The sequence below is a fragment of the Hypanus sabinus genome, chromosome 27, assembly GCF_030144855.1.
Source record: "Hypanus sabinus isolate sHypSab1 chromosome 27, sHypSab1.hap1, whole genome shotgun sequence".
NCBI classification, from domain to species: Eukaryota; Metazoa; Chordata; class Chondrichthyes; order Myliobatiformes; family Dasyatidae; genus Hypanus; species Hypanus sabinus.
The window spans coordinates 41,991,960-42,008,099 of record NC_082732.1 but is presented as its reverse complement, the minus strand read 5'-3'; the positions used below and the strand labels follow the sequence as shown (position 1 = coordinate 42,008,099).

At 43.7% G+C, this 16,140-nt stretch overlaps 1 long non-coding RNA gene across 2 annotated transcripts in view; it reads right to left on the bottom strand.

Annotated features, from left to right (window-relative positions):
• LOC132382262 (uncharacterized) overlaps positions 1-16,140 on the bottom strand; it is a 50,417-nt gene that overhangs the window by 18,682 nt on the left and 15,595 nt on the right. Inside the window, exon 4 of one of the 2 annotated variants that reach the window (XR_009508259.1) lies at positions 14,477-15,667. The exons of the other annotated variant lie outside the window; for it this stretch is intronic. This is a non-coding gene — a long non-coding RNA (uncharacterized LOC132382262). Of the gene's footprint in view, positions 1-14,476; positions 15,668-16,140 lie in introns of those variants that run through there. 2 annotated transcript variants of the gene reach the window in all.

The following is a 16,140-nucleotide window of genomic DNA, read 5'->3' as shown; positions in this document are numbered from 1 at the left end:
GGTTGGCAGCTGAGCCTTTGAACATAGCCACTTGCCTACGCAGTCACCTAGACGCTTAACTTTTTCCTCACACAATCAAACTCGGAGATCAATCAAAGTTCAGGGGATCAATCAATTTTACATTCAATCCACTTTTCCAGGCATCCATTGTTTACTGTCATTGGGCACAGGCAAACGTGCTGGATATTCGGATGAGAGATGCAAAGGCCTCCCCAGCATGGAAACTCAGAGTGAATCTCCTGCTGGGAACATGACACCGGAATATCATGCTTGGTGTGCGCTCATTCCAAATCCACCCTCTCTATGGTACCACTCAAATCAAGCACATAGTTAGAATGCTGAATAAATTTAGCACAATTACTGGATCTGACAAAATATTTTCTTCCTAAGAGATTATTTTATGCTGTTCTCTTGGGAGTGTCTGGCACTTAAAATGGGAAAATTGACTCCCTCGAAATATATTGCATTTTCCCAGCAATGAAATTTAACCCTTTCCCAGTACATACAATAGACAATAGACAGTAGGTGCAGGAGTAGGCCATTCGGCCCTTCTAGCCAGCACCACACTGCACTGTGATCATGGCTGATCATACACAATACTGCAGATGCAATCACGAGGAAATTGGGCCAATGACTTTACGTTCTTCAAAGGTTAAGGAGGTTTGGCTTCTCACCAAAGACTTTACAAACCTTTAGATGTACTGTTGAAAATCTCCTGCCTGATTGTGTCATGGTCTGGAATGGCACGTCCAATGCGCAGGAACATAAGAAGACACAGAGAGTGGTGGACTCAGCCCAAAACTTCACGGGCCCATCCTCTTTCTACCACCGGAAATATCTAAAGGGAGCTCTACCTTAAGAAGGCAACATCCATCATCAAAGATCCCCACCATCCGGACCAAGCCATCTTCTCACAGCTACCATTAGGCAAGAGATACAGAGGCCTGAAATCCCACACCACCAGGTTCAAGAACAGCTACTGTTCTTCCCTTCAACCATTCGGTTCTTGAAGCAACTGAAACCACCCCAATCACTCCCTCAGTACAGCAACACTGATCACTTTGCATGAAAAAGGATATTGTGTTGAATATTCTTGTTGAATCATCTATAAATTTTTGTTTGTGCTTAATTTATGATTTTCTTCTGAATGCTGCTATATGACTTTATTTTCCTACCTGTCCCACATTTTCTCTGAAACTGTAACACACGTTCTGCATTGTTTTGTCTTCCCTTTTTAAGAACCCCCATCACACCGGACGTACCCTCTTCTCATTGCTACCATCAAGGAGGAGGTACAGGAGCCTGAAGACACACACTCACCGTTTTAGCAACAATTTCTTCCCCTCTGCCATCAGATTCCTGAATGATCCGTAAACCCATCAAGATTAATTGCCATTTAACCAAACATGAATATCCATGAATACAGCCAGATGAAACAGCGTTATTCTGAGGCCTAGGAGCAAAACACAGTACAGTACCAACAGTCACACACAGCACATACAAGATAACAAGTAAGCATACTGTCACTCAAAGATTGTGTACTATAGCCCAAGTCCCTGAGTGACATGCTCTGTAAATTCATGGTACATGGGTGTTATCAGCAAGAACAAGCAGTTCCCAGTAATCTGTCGACAAGCGAAATCGAACGTGCATGCATGCACGCACGCACACAATCCAGCTTGTTTTCCACCGAGCAAATTCAGGAGGGCAGCACCAATGGAGGGGTCAGGCCCCAACCCAACATGGACACTGCCTCAGGCGTCTCCTCTCCTGGACCGCTGCAGCAGGCCGCAGTTCCCACATTATCAGTATCGCCAGTGAACACGGGAAATGCACTTGCAGCATTTTACATTACCAGTGTCCAAAAGAGTCTTAAGATCGCAACGAAAACATGCCACACATCACTCACTGTTAGTCTGCACACCGCATACTGACATCGATGCCTTTCTGTGGCAGGCAATAACGCAGACCGCACCAAGTTCAGACCAACGAGCAGCTCTCTGATGGAGTAGACCTTTTGTACCTTAAGTTCTTAATGGCCAGCAATTGTAAAAAAATATATTTAAAAAAGACAAAAACACCTTTGGTTGGCTCCAGAGAGACTGCAGAGTCCGAGCACACCACCTTTTACTGGAGCTTTAACATTACATAACTATTTTTCTTTTATTTCTTTCACTCTAACATTCAAGATGATTGTCACTAACCTTCATCATTCCTAACTTGAAATGCTGAAATAATTTTACTGTCACTTCCAGCCGCTTGAAACCGCAATGAGCAACAGTCTCGAATTGTCTTATTGTTTATTTCTTGCCAATCATTACCAACAAAAATCACTGATTTTTGAACATATGCACACGCGACTGACACTATTTAAGATCTGTTCGCTCTAAGCACAGTGCAACATCTAATGGCCACACAAGTGTTTGCATCTAATGCTAGTTAGGAACTGTTCGGCAACAGCCTCCTGTCCCAATTAAGCGGCATATTCTCCCAAATAAACGAAGGGAAACCCGGCTATTCTCACAATTCATTTTTGTTCCCTAAGAGTTGTCCCAAATAAGCAGCCACAGCTGTGTCTGCCCCGGTTAACCAATATCCCAATGAACTGGAATCCACTGTGTTGTTTATATGAACAATATAAACACACACGTATATATAGCCAGGGTGCCTAAGACTTTGCACAGTGCTGTAGTAATTTTATGTATTGCACTGTACTACTGCTGTGAAAGAAAAAACAATTTCATGACATACGTAAGTGATGATAAACCTGACTCTGATATGGTCTCTATTGAGGATTGAGAGTGGGAAGGGGGCAGGGAGAGGGGAATCATGGTTGGGAAAGTGGGAAGGGAGAGGGGAAGGACCGGGAAGCACCAGAGAAATGTTCTGTAATGATCACGGAACTAATTGTTTGGAATCAGATGACTTAGTCTGGTGCCTCAAGACTGGATGCATCTGCACCCATGCCATCCCCTGCCACTGGCACTCCCTCTCTGCCACCTGTTCCACACCCCTCCCATGGCACTCCACCCTCACCATTCCCAACATCCTTTGCTCCTGCCAGATTTACAAACTCACTTTCCACTCCAACGTTGACAAACACAGTACTGTGCAAAAGTTTTAGGCACCCCAGCGATATATGTGCCCAAGACTTTTGCACAGTACTGAATATGCAATATTTCTTATTGTAATTTAGTATATTTACTGCATTACACTGCCACAAAGTAACAAATTTCATTACATATGTCATCGATAATAAACCTGATTCTGAATCTGATCTGATAGTTTTGTACAGGAAGATCTTTATGGATGGCACATAAATGAAAGTTTATGACCTTATCTCAGTACCACGTGAATATAATAGATTAATTACCAATGTCCATCCAACTGATCCTGTCCCTGGAAGTGGACCTCTCCATCAGGATGGGAATAAACAACTTTTGCCAGATTCCACTCAAGTTGACCCAGTGCTGGAGTCCAGCCTCAGTACTTCTGGTCTCTACAGGGGAGGTGGAAAACAGTACTGCGTAGATAGTTGTTCACTCTAGTGGCAGTGGTGGCTAAGCAGGATTTAATGATTTGTTGTGGGACCATGTACTGATCAGGCGATATACTCCACACTTAATAAATCAGTGGAGATCCAGAGCATTGCCTTGACAGCATCCTGCGAGCTTTCAGCTGAAATCCGATCCATCTGGCTCAAAGGAAAAGTTCCTTGCTGAATCTCAGCTCTATTACGTGGGACTGCGCAGTGGTGCAGTTCGCAGAACCGTTGCCTCATTAGAGCTCGAGGAGATTTGCTCTGTCACCAAAAGCTACTGATATGCCGTGGAGAACATTCTGACTGGTTGCATCACCATTTGGTGCAGAGGCTCCAGTGCACAGGATTGATTGTAAACTCATCCAGCTCCATCATGGGCGCAAACTTCCCCACCATCAAGCGTACCTCCAAGAGGTGGTGCCTCAGGAAGACAGCATCCATCATTACAGTCCCTCACCATCTGGCACATGCTGTCTTCTCATTGTTACCATTCTAAAGGAGATACAGGGGCCTGAAGACCCACATTCAATGTTTTAGGAAACATAGTGTGAGTCTCTAAGCTCTGTGCCTCCTCCTTGATGGCAGCAATGAGGAGAGGGCATGTCCAAGCTGATGGGCGTCCTTGATGGTGGTGAGTAAGATGAACAAACTGCCAGAGAAAGTAGTTGAGGCAAGTATAATTACAAATTTTGAATTACGTTTGTAAAGTACATGGATGGGTTTGAGTTAGAACAACGTAGTCCAAACCTGGGCTGGTGGGACTACCTTACATAAGCACCTTAGTGGGCATGGACAATTTCTATCATGCTTCAGTCTGATCATCTGGGGCCGCCACAATCCTCCAGGCTCCGACGCCCCTCCTCCCCAATTATTAGTTGATTATTTTCACCTGTGTCTCACTTTAGATATCAGTGCAACTCTGCCTTGCTTTGATTTTCTATTTACAGTAAGTTCACTCTGTTTTGTTTATCTTTGCCCCGTTTTGAGTTTACTTACCCTGTATGTGGTGGTTCCTGAGTCATAGCCTGTTCTCAATTCTCAAGTAAAGATTCTTCGTTCAACTCCATCCTTGTCTCTGGTCTCCTCTGCACTTGGGTCCCCAGGTAGTCTACTGGTTAAAGATATGGAGTTTCGCCAAGACACCCCTGGATCAAACCCAGCCTGGTAGCCACCTCTGTTACAAGTTTGATGCAAGAGTGAAGAACATCGATCTTCATGGTCAATGATTGAAGTCACTGAGCCCTCTGGATGAAGACTAAAGACTCCCCCCCACCCCCACGAGGGCAGTGAGTCCTCTCAGGTCAACAGGTCTTGGGATTGAAGACCATTTCTCAGTAATGTGCCCTAGACTATCGAGCCCTGAGGTTGATTATCTGGAATTCAGTAACCCCCATCATTGGCAAGTCCTGGGGTTGATATGGAAGACTGAAGACAAAGGTCAATGTTCAAAGTCAGTGAGACAAAAGGTCAAGATTTGATGTACAGAATCAGAATTATTATCACTAATATAGATCTGAATTTTGTTGTTTATGTGACAATAGTACATTGCAGTACACACCAATTTCTATAAATTACAACAAGTAAATAAACGATAAATTAAATAAGTAGTCCACAAGGTGAGCAAGATATTAAGGCAGTGGTCGAGGTTTCATGGGCCTTTCAGAGATCAGTTGGTGGACAGAAAGAAGCTGTTCTTGTAGGCAGACAAGTGCGGAAAATTTGTAAACAGAGGAAGAGAAAGAGAGGGAGTGAGCAACAAAGAGCAAACGGAGTGGAAGAGAGAGGAAGGAAAAAGAGAGAGACAGGAAAAGTGAGAGAAGAGGGGAAGTGAGAGAGAGGAAGGAGTGAGGGAAAGAAATAGGGAGTGGGAGAGAGAGGGGAGAGAGCATAAAAGATAGAGAAAGGTGGGAGGGAGAGCAAATGAAGAGGAGGGCTTGAGCTGGAGAGAAGGAAATGGGAGGAAGGGGGTGAGGGAGATGGGAGGGTGAGGGAAAGAGAGAGAGAGAGGGCAGGTGAGAAAAAGGGGAGAGAAGGGGCAAGTGAGTAAGGGGAAGAGAGAGTAGGTGGGTGAGGAGAGAAGTAGGAAGTGAGGAAGAAAGGAAGGGGGAGAGAGTGAGATAGAGAGAGAGAATCTCAGTCAATCGTGGCTTCAGGCATATTCCAATCCTTGTGATATTCATTCTTCTTGGGCCTAATTGGTGCTAATGTGTGACCCCTTAATAGAGAACATTCTTCACTCTCACAGAATGTAAAGAATTAGTGCGGTGGTAGGATTTTTCCAAAAATGGTGGGGGTGGGGAGTGTGGGAGAGAGGATTGGTAATTGTCCTTTCAGTCCCGATACAGCCAATGTGCCTGTTTACAAAGTTTGTTCTCTTCCTGAAAATAAACATAATTTACAACACCACCCCCACCCCCAAGGTCATGAACAATTTAGAATGAAGCAAAGGCATTAATTAAATCTCTATAGATCACTGCTTTAGTGGAAGCCAAGCCCCACACTTAATGCTAGTTTTTGCATTCCTCTAATGTTACCATGTTAAGCAATTATTAATTTCAAAAATCTATTTTACATTTTCTTGTGGGCATTCACAGGACAAAGAAATACAATAGAATCAATAAGACAACGAGACTCTGCTGATGATGGAAATCCAATTCAGCACGCACAAAATGCTGCAGGATTTCAGCAGGTCGGTCAGCATCAATGGAAATGACGGTTCAGGCTGAGACCCTTCTGGAAAGGTGGGGGGAAATGACAAAATAAAAAGGTGGGGGAAGGGGAAGGAGGACAAGCTAGAAGGTGATAGGTGAAGCCAGGTGGGTAGGAAATGCTGTAGAGGAAGGAATCTGATAGGAGAGGAGAGTGGACTGTGGGAGAAAGGGAAGGAGGAGGGGACCCAGGGAGAGGTGATTTGCAAGTAAGAAGAGGTAAGAGACCAGAGTGAGGTATAGAGGAAGGTGGGGATAGAAATTTTTTTATTGGAAGGAGAAATTAATATACATGCCATCAGGTTGGAGGCTTTTCAAATGGAATATAAGGTGTTGTTCCTCCACCCTGAGAGTGGCCTCATCGTGGCACAAGAGGAGGCCACGGCCATTGAAACTACATAAAACAAAGACTGATGCATGACCAATGTGCAACAGAAGACAAATTGTGCAAATACGGAGAGATGGATGGATGGATGGATGGATAGATAGTGCTGAGAATATGAGTTGTGAGTCCACAGGTTGTGGAATCAGTCCAGTGTTGAGGCCAGTAGAGTTTTCTTTATGGAGACACAAGAGATTCTGTAGTTGCTGGGATCTGGAGCAACACACAAAATGCTGGAGGAACTCAGCGGGTCAGGCAGCGTCTTGGGAGGAAAATGGAGAGCTAACTTTCCAGTTTGAAACCCTTCATCTGAACTTTCCCCAGTTATTCTCAAGATTCGTTCTACTCATAGCTCAACACTTTTTCTGATAATGCTTCAATACCAACTAACAATGCATCACCCATGCTTTGTGGAAGCTTTTGAGAGGGTGCTGAAGGGATTTACCAGGATGCTGCCTGAATTGGAGAGCATGTCTTATGAGGATAGGCTGAGTGAGTGAGGGCTTTTCTCTTTGGAGTGAATGACGATGAGAGGACACTTGTTAAGGAGTGTAGATTGAGAGGACAGCCAGAGACTTTTACCAAGGGCGGGAATGGTCAACACTAAGAGACATAATTTTAAGGTAATTGGAGGAATGTAAGAGGTAGGATTTTAAATAGAGTGGTAGGTCCATGGATCACCCCGCCAGGTGTGGTGATGGAGGCAGATACATCAGGGACATTTAAGAAACTCTTAGATAGATGCATGGATAGAAAATGGAGGGTTATGTGGGAAGGAAAGGTTACATTGACCTTTGAGTAGGTTAATGTTGGCACAGCATTGTGGGCTGAAGGGCCTGTACTGTGCTGTTATGTTCTATGTTCAATAGGGCAGGTAGCATCTATGGAGGGAAATGGACACTTGACTTTTCAGATTGACACCCTTCATCTGAACACTCCTGTCTTCCTCTACTTTCAGTTCAATAACTTTATTCCACGAGCAATGAATTAACCCCACCAACCTTCCCCAGGGTGAGGTGTTGCAAAATGAACTATTACCATTGTGGCTAAGAGCCATTTGTATTTCCTGGATCAACATTTAAGTCTGCATATTTGAAATTCTCATCAACAGAAGGAATGAAGAACAGTCCAGACCTTTATTGGGACCTTGAACAGTCTCTGGTGCCCTGCACACAGATGCAACCATACCCAATGCCTAGATGATTTAAAAGCCGGGCCAGATGCATTGAAAAGGCTGGATTTGGGGACAAGAGGCGAGGGTTGGGCTGGTTCTGCCTACCTCTCCACATCATTTACTCCACTCTGTACTACTCTGAGGCTGCGGGTCTATTCTGGCTGCTCTGGGCTTTGTGTCTAAATGCTATTTGCTTACTTTTACTGGTTGCACAATGTGTTTTTTTCTCTCTCTGCACGGTGTGTGTTTGTCGGTCTTCTTTCTTTTAATGGGCATTTTGGGTTTTTTTGTTTGAGGCTGCCTGCAAGGAGACAAATCTCAAGGTTGTAGAATGTATACGTACTTTTATAATAAATATACTTTGAACTTTAATAAGGAAAGCACGCCAACTTCTTTACTTTTGTTGAAGTTTATGAATGTAGCGTCTTGTCACTGAACACTGAAACTTCTATGAATATACTGTTGAAAGTACATTGACTGGAGGTGTTTTGGTCTGGTCTGGCTGCAGAGAGTAGTGGACTCAGCCCCATTCCCCACAGGCACATTCCTCCCAACGATCAGTGATATCTACAGGACGCACTGCCTCCAGAAGGCAACATCTATCATTAGAGTCCTCCACTATCCAGGCCATGCCATCTTCTCGCAGCTACCATAGGACAGGAGGCACAGAAGCCTGAAGTCCCACGTGACCAGGTTCAAGAACAGCTATTATCATTAGCTGCTGTTGTTGTGTTCTGTGTTGTCCTGCTGAGTTTTGTGGGTATACTATGTTGGTGCCGGAATGTGTGGAGACACTTGTGAGCTGCCCCCAGCACATCCCTGGGAGTGTGATTATTAATGCAATGACACATTTCACTGTAGGTTTCCATGTACATCCTGCTGAAGGGTCTTGGCCCGAAACACCAACTATATCTTTCTCCATCGATGCTGCCTGACCTGCTGAGTTCCTCCAGCATTTTGTGTGTGTTGCTTGGATTTCCTGCATCTGCAGATTTCTTGTGTATGTGATAAATAAATTTAAAATTGAATTTTGAGCTGCCTCCTTCAACTTTTCAGTTTTTTAACCAACTGGCAAAATCCTAGTCACTACCTCAGTGTAGCAACACTGTGAGCACTTCGCACAAAAATGGACTTTTTTTTTGCTCTAATTGTCCTTTCTTGTATCATTTTACATAACCTAGAGTGCATTTAATTTATGTTTTCTTTTGTATGTTGAGTCTTTGACACTCTGTGCTCGTGTTGCTGCAGTAAGAGTTTCATTGCAGCTGTGCACACGAAGACCTACGCACCTGACAAGAAACTTGACTGTGAAAGCTACGCTCCACTGCCTACTGTGCACCTCTGGGACATGTAGAACTGCGATCACTTGAGTCGAGTATGATGTTCTCCTAAGGGGTTATTACCTTAATAGAGTATGCATGTCCGTGACCTTGTTTAACATGTGGGAGGGTGCAGATACGCAGGGATCCACCACACGGACCTTGAGAGGTCAGGGCCAGGGTCCAGTGGCATGGATTGTTCGTTGACTGGGCACTCTTCACTGCTACGGCCTTCCTCCGCCTCTTTGCACTGTCTTCTGCCAGCTCCACCGCTGAGGTCTTGGTTGGATCGCTGTTTGTCTGGAAATGGCACCTGACCTGATCACAATGGGTGACCCTAACAGCTAAATCCATTCTTTGGACCTCAAGACCTCAATCCTCTCCACCATGACAAGGTGACAATCCTTGGAGGGGATTCACTGGGACATGAATTACCTACAGCAGGCTCTCAGAACACTGGAGAGACACCACCAACATGGCTTCTGCAGAACCTTCCAAATACAACAAGTGAGCTAACGTGACCTTCCCAAGGACAACAATTAAATACAAGGCATGGCAACTTCTAAGAATTCTACTTTCTTATAAGTTTGTGCAGATTCAGCATGTCATTTAAAATTACGACAAATTTCTATAGATGCATAGTGGAGAGCATCCTGACTGGTTGCATCAGGGTCTGGTATGGAAACAGCAATGTGTAAATAACCATATAACAATCACAGCATGGAAACAGGCCATCGTGGCCCTCCTAGTCCGTGCCGAACCCTTAATCTCACCTAGTCCCACCTATCCGCACTCAGCCCATAACCCTCCACTCCTTTCCTGTCCATATACCTATCCAATTTTACCTTAAATGACACAACTGAACTGGCCTCTACTACTTCTGCAGGAAGCTCATTCCACACAGCTATCACTCTTTGAGTAAAGAAATACCCCCTCGTGTTTCCCTTAAACTTCTGCCCCCTAACTCTCAAATCATGTCCTCTAGTTTGAATCTCCCCTACTCTCAATGGAAACAGCCTGTTTACGTCAACTCTATCTATCCCACTCAAAATTTTAAATACCTCGATCAAATCCCCCCTCAACCTTCTACGCTCCAATGAATAGAGACCTAACTTGTTCAACCTTTCTCTGTAACTTAATTGCTGAAACCCAGGTAACATCCTAGTAAATCGTCTCTGCACTCTCTCTAATTTATTGATATCTTTCCTATAATTCGGTGACCAGAACTGCACACAATATTCCAAATTTGGCCTTACCAATGCCTTGTACAACTTTAGCATTACATCCCGACTTCTGTACTCAATGCTTTGATTTATAAAGGCCAGCATTCCAAAAGCCCTCTTCACCACCCTATCTACATGAGACTCCACTTTCAGGGAACTATGCAGTTATTCCTAGATCTCTCTGTTCCTCTGCATTCCTCAATGCCCTACCATTTACTCTGTATGTTCTATTTGGATTATTCCTGCCAAAATGTAGAACCTCACACTTCTCAGCATTAAACTCCATCTGCCAACGTTCAGCCCATTCTTCTAACCGGCATAAATCTCCCTGCAAGCTTTGAAAATCCACCTCATTATCCACAACACCTCCTACCTTAGTATCATCGGCATACTTACTAATCCAATTTACCACCCCATCATCCAGATCATTTATGTATATTACAAACAACATTGGGCCCAAAACAGATCCCTGAGGCACCCCGCTAGTCACCGGCCTCCATCCCGATAAACAATTATCCACCACTACTCTCTGGCATCTCCCATCTAGCCACTGTTGAATCCATTTTATTACTCCAGCATTAATACCTAACGACTGAACCTTCTTAACTAACCTTCCATGTGGAACTTTGTCAAAGGCTTTGCTGAAGTCCATATAGACTACATCCACTGCCTTACTCTCGTCAACATTCCTCGTAACTTCTTCAAAAAATTCAATAAGGTTTGTCAAACATGACCTTCCACGCACAAATCCATGCTGGCTACTTCTAATCAGATCCCGTCTATCCAGATAATTATAAATACTATCTCTAAGAATACTTTCCATTAATTTACCCACCACTGATGTCAAACTGACAGGTCTATAATTGCTAGGCTTCCTTCTAGAACCCTTTTTAAACAATGGAACCACATGAGCAATACGCCAATCCTCCGGCACAATCCCCGTTTCTAATGACATATTAAAGATCTCCGTCAGAGCTCCTGCTATTTCTACACAAACTTCCCTCAAGGTCCTGGGGAATATCCTGTCAGGACCCGGAGATTTATCCACTTTTAAATTTCTTAAAAGCGCCAGTACCTCCACCTCTTTAATTGTCATAGGTTCCATAACTTCCTTACTTGTTTCCCACACCTTAGACAATTCAATATCCTTCTCCTTAGTGAATACCGAAGAGAAGAAATCATTCAAAATCTCTCCCATCTCCTTCGGTTCCACACATAGCTGACCACTCTGATTCTCTAAGGGGCCAATTTTATCCCTCACTATCCTCTTGCTTTTAATATAACTGTAGAAACTGTAAGAATGGAAAAGCCCACAATAAGTGGTGGATATTGTCTATTCCATCACAGGAAAAGACCTCCCCACATTTACAGAGGAGCAAGAAAGCAACATTCATCAGCAATGACTCTAGTCATCCAACCAAGACCTCAGCAGCGGAGCTGGCAAAAGACAATGACACATCACAATGGCAGAGAAGGTGGAGGAAAGCTATAGCAGAGAAGGATGCCCTCTTCACATGGCCATGATCAGGCAGAAGGTACAGGAGCCTGAGATCCCATACCACCAGGTCCAGGAACAATTATTACCTTTCAACAATCGAGCTCCTGAACCAGTATGGATAACTTCACTCACCTCAACTCTGAACTGATTCCACAACCCATGGACTCTCATTCAAGAAATCAACTCCTCAAGTTCTCAATATTATTTGTTTGTTGATTTGTTTAGATATTTTTGTTCCTGCTGTTTGTTTCTTTTGAATTGGATGTTTATCTGTCTTTATTTGTGAGCAATTTTTAATTCTTCTATTGGGATTTTTTTTTGGTTCTACTATGAATGGCTGCAAGAAAATTAATCTCAGGGTAATATATGTCTCGGAGCACCATGGTAGTGTAGCGTTTAGTGCAACGCATTACAGCTTGAGGTGTCGGAGTTCGGAGTTCAAATCCGGCATCTTCTGCAAGTGAGCTTGTATGTTCTTTCCTGTAAGGGCGTGGGATTCCTCCCGTAGTCCAAAGGCGTACTGGTAAGTAGGTTAATAGGTCCTTGTAAATTGTCCTGTGATTAGACCAGGGTTAAAACCAGTGGGTTGCTGGGCGTGGCAGCTCATTGGGCCAGAAGGGACTATATCGTGCAGTATGTCTAAATAACTTCTTAAGAATATGGTGACATATTCATATTTTGACAATAACTAGAACTTTGAACCTTGAAAACTCGTGAGCTCGTTGCTTTGCCACAACAGGTGGGTCATTCCATTTTCATGCCTGTCGCCAGGCTCCCAGCATAGACAGACATCTCAGTCAGCACAGATGAGTCAGTTTCCGAGCTGCAGGACTCAATGACTCAATCTTATTAAAGGTTCAGTAACAATTCCCGCACACAGAAATTACTCAGACTCATTTATCACCTTCCACATGAGTTACTGAATGGGTAACAAAGAGCAATTACTGAATGTGACTGCAGTAAGCTGTGCAGGAGGACAGGACCCACACTCCATTATGTTTGTACGTGTGTGTACATCGCAATCAGAGTCATAACCAGGCATAATATCACTGACAGATGTCATGAAATTTGATGTATTGTGGCAGCAGTATAGTCTAATGCATAACAAATCTCCAAGTTACAATGAGTATACACTCAATGGCCACCTGTGCACCTGCTCTTTATTGCCAAATATCTAATCAGCCAATCACGTGGCAGCAACTCAATGCATAAAAGCATGCAGACACGGTCAAGAGGTTCAGTTGTTGTTCAGACATCAGAATAGGGAAGAAATATGATCACAGTGACTTTGACCATGGAATGACTGTTGGTGCCAGATGAGGTGGTTTGAGGATCTCAGAAACTGCTGATCTCTTGGGGCTTTCACACACAACAGTCTCTGGAGTTTACAGAGAATGGTGCGAGAAACAAAAACATAAGTTGAACAATAGCTCTGTGAGTGAAAATACCTTGTTAATGAGAGAGGTCAGAGGAGAATGGCCAGACTGGTTCAAGCTGACAGGAAGCTGACAGTAACTCAAATAACCACATGTTACGACAGTGATGCACAGAGAGCATCTCTGAATGCACAAGTCGAACATTGAAGTGGGTGGACTACAGCAGCAGAAGATCACGAACGTATACTCAGTGGCCACTTTATTAGGTATAGCAGGTATGAATAAAGTGTTCACTGAGTGTATGTAGTGAATCTTATTCAGCAAAGGGAATCCAGTGCAATACATAAAAAGTACTCTAAGTCACTGTAAGAAGTAAAAACTAACCGGGCAGTGCAAAGAGAGAGCATAATAGTGCCGTAGTGCATCACTATTATGCATGCTATTATACTGCGAGCATGTACTTGCATGATGGAGAAAATGTGCTGCAGCCAAACCATCTCCCAAATTATCACGGCTGATGCAGCTTCTCCTGCCAGACAATCCTCTCACGTCTCTGCCCTTCCCCAAACCTTTGTTTCTGTAGCATCTCCAGTTACCTCAGGCATATCAATTACACATTAACTGTCTCGTTTCAGGACCCGAGGGACTGGGGAGGAGTCAATGATAGTCGAACAAAGAAATATTAAATAAAAATAGGTACAGGGGGCTTTGGAAAGAGTTTAATTGTAGAAAGGAGATAGACTGCCCTTTAAATGAAGCAAAGGGATATCACTGTCTACAATTCCACGATAGACGCACAAACTCAATGGCCTCTTTACTGACCACCTCCTGTACTTAATAGAGTGGCCATTCTGGGTATGTTCATGGTCTTCTGTTTCTGTAACCTTTCCACCTCTATAGTAGATGTGTTGTGCATTCACAGATGTTTTTCCCACTGTTGTCATGTGTGGTTATATGAGTTACTGTCTCCTTCCTGTCATCTTGAACCAGTCTGGCCGTTCTCCTCTGACTCTCTCATTGACAAAGTGTTTTCACCCACAGAGCTGCTGTAATTTGGATATTTGTTTTGGCTTTTTACTTCATTCTCTGTAAACTCTGGAGACTGTTGTGTGTGAAAATCAGCAGTTTCTGAGATACTCAAACCACCCCATCTGGCACCACAATCATTCCGCAGTGAAGGTCACTTAGATCACATTGCTTCCCCATTCTGATGTTTGGGTTTGAACAACAATGGAACCTCTTGACCAGGACTGCATGATTAGCTGTTTATATATTTGCATTAACGGGCAAGTGTACCTAATAAAGTGGCCACTGAGTGTAACGTGGAAAGAAGTCAAGATGGTGATTTAGAGGGGAAGAAACTGAACGTCTTGATCTTCCATTGCTCTTTCGTATTGTCACAAAGCACCTTGCAGCCAAGGAACATAGTCATCATGTGGAGAGTTTGACAGGTGGTTTATACACAGCATGATAATGATCATTCCCTCCGGGTGCTCCAGTTTCCTCCCATATTCCAAAAACGTTTGAATGAGGATTAGTGAGTTGTGGACATGCTATGTTGGTGACAGAAGTGTGAGGACACTTCTGGGCTGGCCCCAGCACATCCTCATACTGTGCTGGTTGTTGGCATAAACAATGAATTTTACAATGAAGTGCCAATGACAAAAAAAAGTTAATCTTTTTCATCTTTGATAAACTGCAGAAATAAGGAGAATAGTTATTAAAATTTTGTGCTACTCGTGTTCAATCTTGTAAAAACTGTATGCGTTGTTTAAAGCAATACACACAAAATGCTGGAGGAACTCAGCAGGTCAGGCAGCATCTATAGAAGCGAATAAACAGTCGTTGTTCCAGGCCAAAACCTTCTTCAGGACTGAAAAGGAAGGGGGAAGATTCTAGAATAAAATGGTGGGAGGAAAGGAAGGAGGATAACTAGTAGGTGATAGGTGAAGCCAAGAGGGTAGGAAAGGTAAAGGGCTGGAGAGGAAGAAATCTGATGGGAGAGGAGAGTGGACCGTGGGAGAAGGGAAAGCAGGAGGGGGACCCAGGGGAAAGTGATTGGCATACGAGAAGAGGTAAAAGGTCAGAGTGGGAATGCAGGGAGGGAAATTATTTTACCGGAATCTTACAAATTGTTTAATTTGTGTTTTTTTTCCTGTGAACACTGCTTATCTGATGCTATGTGCCTGTGATAAAAGATTAACTTTAGGATGTGGTGAATATTGGTAGCTCAGTCTGAGGCGTTTGATGCTGTGGTACTCGCTAAGCTCAGCATTGAACTTGCAGACATTTCATCATTAGTTGAGGTAATATGCTCAGTACACAGTTGTTGGTGTTTCTCTCCGGGAGTGCCCCCACTGTTCACTTGCCTTGGTCCTGATTGGCTACCCCTTCAGTTGATCTTTGAATTCTATTGGCTCGCATCTCTTTGGATCTTCTGATAATTCTGTAAACAAACATATCGAAATAGATGCCATCTACAAAACCTAAAAAGAAACATTTAACAAAAAGACAACCATCGATGTACAGAGAGGGGAAAAGATCATGCAAGCAAATAGCACTCTGAACTGAAGTCCACAAAGAGTTTGTCCATGGACCCTTAAGTCAGAGCAGATTGGAGTAAACGGCCTGGCCCTTGCCTCCAGCCCCAACATCCTGACCTGGCGCCTAAAATGTCATCCAAAAAGTCTCTGCTTCGGTTGCTCTTTGAGGAAAACAATTCCAAAATCTCAGGGTCATAGTCACAGAGTAGAGAGACAGGCCCTTTGGCCCATCTCCTCCATGCTGACTGTGATGCCCAGTCAGCTGGTCCCATCTGCTCACATTCGGCCTGTAGCCCTCTTAACCCCTCCCATCATGTACTTAACTAGATGGCATTTAGATAATGCTAATGTGCCTGCCTCAACCACGATTTCTGAC